The sequence below is a fragment of the Alligator sinensis genome, unplaced genomic scaffold, assembly GCF_000455745.1.
Source record: "Alligator sinensis unplaced genomic scaffold, ASM45574v1 scaffold738_2, whole genome shotgun sequence".
NCBI lineage: Eukaryota > Metazoa > Chordata > Crocodylia > Alligatoridae > Alligator > Alligator sinensis.
In genome coordinates, this window is record NW_005842442.1 from 363,150 (window position 1) to 371,081 (window position 7,932).

Genomic DNA, 7,932 nt, shown 5'->3' on the forward strand with positions numbered 1-7,932 from the left:
CTTTCCAACATGATCAACATTCAGACGCACAGATTGTCTGCTTGGACAGTTTTTTGTTCTGACTGACAGCATCTGGCATAGACAAATTTAAAAATACATAGCATGCCATGCTTGGAATTGGAACATCCCTTCTTTATTAATCTTCTCATTTAAACCTTTCATTTACATTTCAAGAAAGGTTACAGCTTGATATGGTTGAAACGTTGATTTTAAATGATAACCTCCTAATGAAATTCCTTGAATGAGCACCAAATGACTAGTGTTCATTAAAAAATTACACCTGATTAGTGTGGCCTTGAAGCTGGATAGAAGATATAGGATTTCCCTATTGTCTCAATCCACATTTCAATAAAATTGTTTAGCTTTTTTTTTTTTTTTTTTGTCACACAGCTAAACAAGAATGATGTTTTCCTTTACAACGCTCATCATCCTGAACACAATCATGGGACGAAGCAGTAGCCTTCTGCATACTATTTGTCTAATTAAATCAGCTTTTGCTAGAAGAATGCATTTCAAGCAAACACCTAAGTGTGTTGCATTGTTTTACTCTCCTAAGGTGTTTATGAATGTAAAGATGAGATGCTTTACACTAATGCAATCCAGGACCAGGCTTTCCTGACAAGGAATATATATTTGTTTGTATATATCACTTTTAATATTAAAACATTATACTATAAAATGGCACGCCACCCACCCAAACACACTCTCTCTCTCTCTCTCTCTCTTACTGTGCACCCTCATCTCCACAATCGTGGTTAGCAACACAGACATGCTTGTCTGGCATTTATGTAAAAATAATATGAAAATTGTCCATAGCAGTCAGAATATGGACTTTGAGTCCAAGGAGAGAAAAATCTTCCTTGTACCAGACATTTTTTACCCATTTTTATGTTACTGTGGATTTCAATCTTAAATACTTAAGAGTACATCAGAAATAAATGCATCTCTTCATGGGGTGGGGGGGAATAGTATTACAATAAAATAGAGGGCTATTCAAGTGTTTGGCAGTAAATATGTAAAACAAGTATGTTAGTGTATTTGGATGGGAAAGAGATGCTGCAGCAGACAAGCTCAATTAACAATTGTAAGCAGGAGAGGACTTATATTCCCTTCTGTATATGTAGAAGAGGTCATTTGCTTTAGGATAAATTCTGACAAATTTTCAGATGGAGAAACAGAGACTGAAATAAAAATAACAAAAGATTTTTCAATTACACACAAACATTTTATACTTGGAAAGGGTAAAGAATCCTCTTTGTAGTTTTGCCGTTTGAACTTCTTGTCAAAGAATGGATAAAACGTATTTTGTATTTTTGATAGTATGTTTTTTAAAGTGATTGATTTATGGAATAAGTATTTTTGGAAAAACAATCATTTTAATTCCTATGTCTTGAAAGAACTCCTATTTTCTAAAAAAATAAAAAATCCTAGTGATGTAGCATAGAACTAATTTTTGTTTGGTTTTATTTTTAAAAAGGTGTAGTTGGTTGATAAGTTTTTCAGTAAAGATCATGTTATCTGGTTGTGTGTAAAATGTGGTTTTATTTTAAAAAATGTTACAGTTTTTAATATGAATAATTCCATTTTTGTGTTAAACTTCCATTTTGATTTTTTTTTAATGGTTTGTTATACAGGGTACTGCAGATATGCATCTGTAAGCAAACTGGGAATAGGTTAGAGTACACAATTCCCTGGTGTAAAAGCCAAGGTTTAGCAGTAATGCTTTTAATCTGGACTTGTAGAGGATTCAGGAGCATCCATAGATCTGCTCCAGTAATTACCATACCCCAAGTGGCACTGGGAAAGACATTTGCCTAAAAACTTGATGTCTTTATTACACTGTTTACATTTTAATTAGAAACATGAAAATAACTAATTCATACAGACAACTATAGTTTAAGAGGGTTTGTTCACCATCCATTAAATCTTAACAAAAACAAACAACCCCCCCCCCCCCCCCCCAAAACAGTTAAATAGTTTATTAGGAATATTTCCCAGAAATAATGTATTGCTATTATAAGCTACTTAAAGGATATTTTTTATTTTACCAGAGGTAGAATTTGCATATAAATTAGGGGCTGGGAATTAGGGAATTTTAAGTTGTAACAGTGCTGTGATTTACTTATGTACAGTACTCCACATACATGTACGTTCCATCATTTTGTATGTAAAATCATGTGTTTGCATGGAAAAAATCTTGATCATATAAATGTTTGCCAAAGATGAAAACCACATGTAGTTTAGAAAAAAAATATTTTTACCTCTTTCAGTATGTACCCGTACATACAAGTATTTACACATGTACCTATATAGAGAGATGTCCATATGTAATATATATGTATATAATTTTCCTCCTGACTCTTGCATGTACCTGTCAGCACCAGTGGCCTAAAACAACTCCCACTAGGAGTGATTTGGACTGAAGCCGTGGTGCCTGTCAGTGTCCATTCCTGAGTCAGCAGCATGTCCATTGCTTGAATTGTGCGACAGTCACTCATCCAGTTTTCCCCTCCCCAGGGGGCAACCGTCCTCCTCATCACTGAGGAGAATGACCCTTCTGTCTGGCATGCTCAAGATCCTGAATCTCACCACATCGGTGTGCGAGTTCAAATCCCTACTCCTAAAGGCAGAGCTGGGATTCCAGCTAATGACTCAGAGATACAGAGGGTCAATGCACTGGTGATCTGGAGTACTGAGCCATCGCACCAGCTTAGTTGTACATTTTTTCCATAACTTACTGTCTCTCTCTCTCCCCACTAACCCCACCCTCTCATCTTTTATAATAAAATGGGTATTTTACAACATTTGCAGTTACTCATCTAAAAATACTGTAAAAATCTTTTAAATTTCTCTTAGGTTTGATTTTTATTTTTTTTTTACTTGATCTGAATTAAAAATTGGTAAAAATTTGGTTTGAAGGAGGGAAAAACCCTCCACTGTCTGCTAACTTCCTATTGGATTAGTTATATAGGTTGGTGGGGCAGTGTGTGCAAATAATAAATAGAAAATCAATTGCCCTGAGTGGGATAGTGAGCCTTAACTGCCATAACTAGATATTTCTACTTGTGTTTTTGTTTTTAACTTTTAATGACATATTTCTAAAGGAGAGAAAAGTAATTTCCCTTTTTATTTGGTTGTAGGAGTCCCTTTCATCCTTAAGATTTATTTGGTCATCTTATTTAATAATATTATTAGTAATTATTAATATGTATAATATGCAATGGACTTCAGGTTTTTAGATATTTGCGGGCTTAAACCAGAATAAGTGTTTTATGGATTTATTTTATATTTAAGAGTGGGAATTGTCATTTTGTTCTTTCATCATTCAAAGCGTTACTTGTCTTCTGGCTCAGAAATATCTGGTCATATTTTCATAATCATTTTAATTCTGTATTCTGCTTTTTAAAAGTACCGCATCTAATGTGTGCCTTATTTTGCCTTTCCTACATCAAAATAAAAGTGTATGTGTATGTATACATCTTAAGCTTTAAAATTCCTGTTCTAGGTTTATTATTGTTCTTGAGGTTTTGTTTGTTTGTTTTTAATTTACTTTTATTAAAAAAAAAAAGTTTCTAACATTTGTTTCTAACAAACTCCTCTAGGTAACTTGGTTGCATCATAATGAAAAAGGAAGCATGGGGTCTTATGTTTGCTAGTTCAGTTGAGTAAAGGTTGTGGTCTGTTCATGCATTCACTTGTTTGGAGCTTTTGGCAGGATTCTTATTAGGTTTAGGCATTTTCTAGATGTGACTAAACAGAACAGCCTGCATCTGCAAAGACAGAAACATGCTGCTTGCTTGTATACACTGTAAAATTCTAATAGTTTTGTGCAGTCTAGTAAATTCAGTGTGCTTTTTGCATTGTGGCTTGAAACACTTGTGTGTTGCGGGAAACTGGCTGCCTGCCAGCCATCGACTATGAAATCCTGGGTACCTGAGAGCTTATCAGTTCTTTTGCTTTGTAAAAGAAAAAGTGATGAAAATGTTGGTAAACTGCCATGAAGGTTTAAGGCTGCTGGAATAAGGAGCCGTGTAATCAGATTGGAAAATGGAGCTTGAGATTCTCTGCATGGGAAGCAGTCGTCTGTGGACCTACTGAGATGCTGTGCAAGTGCCCGAGCTGACCACTTTGTTAGCAAATCAGCTTGTTTGCTGCAGCAGCAGGGTGGAATAGACTAGTCCTTGTGATGGTATGTAACACCGGTAATATCTCTTGCTTTGCACAATGTAATCAGCTTGCAATTAGCTCACTCTACATTAACCTTCTTGGTATTTTTTTCCCTCTTTTTGTTAAGACTGTGCACTTTAAACAATTAACTATAGAAAGTAATCCTTCAAGCAAATCAAAGCAATCCTTTAATTTTATCACCCTGCTGAAAAAGTATCAGGTGGTCAACTGGTCTTCATCAGCTGCTGCAAATTCTCTCGTTCACTGTAGCGTAGAGAGGTTCTTTAACCCATTCACATTTGGAATAATATCAGGATTTTATATTTTGCCCATGATATAATGTTCTGTCATTAAACAGTAACTGGAATTGTTCTAAGGAAAAATGTGAGGCGTGCCCTTTCGTAGATATACAGCTTTTATGCTTCTGTTTGTTTAGGCATTTCCATACGCTACCTCTCCGAAAGCTTTGATGACACAGCCACTTGTACTGATAATTCCACTACTTCACCTTTAGTGAACTTGATTCACTAAGGTTTGAAAGAACAAGGCTGTCATTGCTGATCTTGTGCTTTGCTTGATAATCCACTAAAGTAAAATCCAGACAATGGTAAAATTTATGTAGAAAATTTCCTTTTTTGGATTGGCAGATAATAAGTTTGATACTGCTAATGAACTGTGAAAGTTGAAGCTTGATAAAGAAAAAATAATATTTATTCCAATTAGGAGAAAAGTCATAGGATCATCTTGAAGTCATGTGGATTATTATCCCGATTCAAGAAATTTCTTTATTCTATCTAACATAGGTATGTTCACCAACTGCCTATAATATGTATATATTTTTAAGAAATAGTATAGAATGTAGTTTTATAAATCTTCCTCAGTTGTGAAATGGACATATACACTGGTAATAGAGACCAAAAGTTGTTCCTTTTTGCTCTATGAGCAGTTTTAAATTATTTGAGCTGCCATATTAGTTTCAAAAGTTAACTCCTTAAGCAGTTTTTTTTTATATGAGGGCAGTAAAGCTGGTGACAAAATGCTATCGATCATGAATAATAATGCCTCATCTGAATCCAATTCATGTTGTCACTATTATCTGAATGTAAATGCTTTGGATGATTAAGGCTAATGATTAATATGAGAGAGAATTTTGCCCAAATATTTTATCAAAAATGTCATAAATTGTAATCTGGTGCTCTACAATAAAGGTAATGACTACATTCCACCAGATCGTTCGGTTTACCTACATTTATAGTATGTGATCTGCTTTTATTAATGATTTTTGTGAAGGTAGTATTGATTGGGTCTGAATAAATCTCTTTCTTCTTTAAGAAGAATGCAAATATGTTTGGATAGTTGGGGGGGGGGGCAAAGCCTTACTGTACGTAATACATTTATCATATTTTAATGAAGGTTTGTAGCTGTGGTTATACTTTGTGTGAAAATACTACACGTATGTATTGGTTTCTTTTTCTGTGTTCCATTATTGAAAAAATATAAGTTAAAATATATAACTTGCATATGTCTCGTGCTGCAAAGATCTACTTTATATTCTTTTAGAGGACAAACTCCATTAGATATGCACTTACTGTACATTGGATAGTAAATCTTACAATTTAATGGTAATTCAGTGAGCAGTTATTGCTTCTGTGGCCTTTTTTCTTTCTTTTTTGTCCCATCTCACTTGTGAAATAGGGCTACCCTTTACAAGTGTCACATCCATAGATTCATCTTCTGTACTCAATAGTTGTTCCTAGTGCATCATTCTAAGTGAAAAGAAAAATAGGAAGGCAAAGCTGCAGGAGGGGCATTGGGGAAGGCACATCATGTATGGCATATAAGCATAAAGCAGCAGAAAGACCAAGGCATTTTAGCATCAATCTAACAGATTAAAATTTTGCTGTAAAGGTGCATTTTCTTTAACCTCTTTCTTAATCACTTTTCCGTAACACTGCAGTCTGTTTGAATTCCCAGGAAGCAGAAATAGTGTCTTCATGATACAAGTCTTTTTTCCTTGCTTACACTGTTAATACTCTTATCCCTTTCCTGATATGAAATACTTTTTATAGAAACAATATACACATTTGTAAAGAAATTATAAAAGGATTCTCCTTTTGAAGATAATGAGTTCTCTTCAGGAACTGCAGGTTACATGGAACACAAATGAGCTCTAAGTGGAGGGATTTAAAGTCCTGCTACAGCATTTAATTTCTTGAGGAAAGGAGTTCAGTTCAAGGTTAGCCTGTTATTGTGGCACTGGCAACTACTTCTCTCATTCCTGTTCTTCTGCCAGCACTACCACACAAAAGGCAGTCATTTTTATTTAATATGTAGGGAGGTATTAATCACTGCAGTATTTTCTTGCAAAAATTTGTCTTATCAAATTCATTGTTTCACTACTCATGACAATAATAGGTGTTTAATTACTCAATAAGAGCAGTTTATAGATTCCATTTTTCCTGCATGCTGGACAAATGGTATTGATTTTGTACTTTGATGCAACATGAAACTGTATGAAACAATTAGAATTCAAAAGCTAGTAATGCACATTAGTTATGGTAACTGAACACTTTCCTTAGAGAAACTAGAAACCCTTTCTTTAAAAGGAGGATGGATTTTCACATGCCCAGAAAAGAGAGATACATTTTGGATGTTGCTTTACTAAACAGCATGATTTGAATATTTCCCTGCCTACCCCTGTTTTTGTTGCATATTTCTTCTTAGTTTTACGAACACTTAAGCTTTACAAGAGAATAGTTAATGTAAGTAGAATATCTTACTGGTAGTGTAAGTCATGCAATACTAACCTCTCCATACCATTCTACCATAGTCTCTCTTGTTACTACCTTTAGGTCCTACTTGTGAACAAGATTTCATGTGAGAAAAATAAAATTGATATTGTAACTCTTGCTTGACTTTGGACTATAAAATCTACTGGGAATAAGGAAGACATCACTAGTTCTCTTGTCTTCTAAGCTTTTGGATTTGTTCCGAGTGGTGCTGAGTAAACTGTGGGATTTAGTTGGAAACATGATTGCACCATCACACATCAGAAACTCAGAGAGTACTTAATTCTTCATAATTTGAACCTTGTTCTTCGGGCAGTGTAACTCCTAGCTGCGGTCATGGGAAGAGTTGGACCCCCAACAAAATGAAAGGATGTAAGGCTTTCGTTGTTGATCAGCTTGTTGATTTAATATGCTTTTCTGGCGTGGATGCTCTCAGAAATGCTTCTGATTTGCTTTTTGTTTTCTCTTAAAAAACAAAACGCAGAATTAAAAAGAATGAACAAAAGTCTTGTGTATTTCAATGTTTGTATGCAGCTAAAAGATGAAGTTTGTCTAGCTTGTGATTTATTTTACTAGTCAGGTCTTAATCATGTTTCAGTAATTTTGTCCCCACACTTTGGAGTAAATAAATCTCCCATTTATGGTCATTTTTTTTACTTCTGGGGGAAAATACAATGCCTCCTTTGGCTCAATTTGAAAATTACTTATAGTTTCAGTATTTACAAAAACAGATAAAACAAAATTATTATTTTAAAAGAATCTAGTTTTTCTTCATTCCACCATTGGGAGGGAATATGCATTTTGGTATATATAAATAAATAATTTTTCTATGGAGAAAATTGTTCCAGAAATGATTTCAAATATGTGAAGGAAATGTACATCATATGAAAACTCCATCATGTTCCTCATACATTACCAGTTATATAATTTATTCACACATGCCTATGTGTTGGGGGGGGGGGGGGGGGGGGGTTTT

At 34.5% G+C, this 7,932-nt stretch overlaps 1 protein-coding gene across 4 annotated transcripts in view; it reads left to right on the forward strand.

The window, feature by feature from the left end:
* The window catches only part of FIGN (fidgetin, microtubule severing factor), a 127,200-nt gene that overhangs the window by 21,182 nt on the left and 98,086 nt on the right, over positions 1-7,932 (forward strand). The window contains exon 3 of one of the 4 annotated variants that reach the window (XR_003095659.1): positions 2,518-3,440. The exons of 2 other annotated variants lie outside the window; for them this stretch is intronic. The gene's annotated coding sequence lies outside the window, so the exon portion shown is untranslated. Of the gene's footprint in view, positions 1-390; positions 1,514-2,517; positions 3,441-7,932 lie in introns of those variants that run through there. One more of the 4 variants, XR_003095660.1, reaches the window with a different exon arrangement.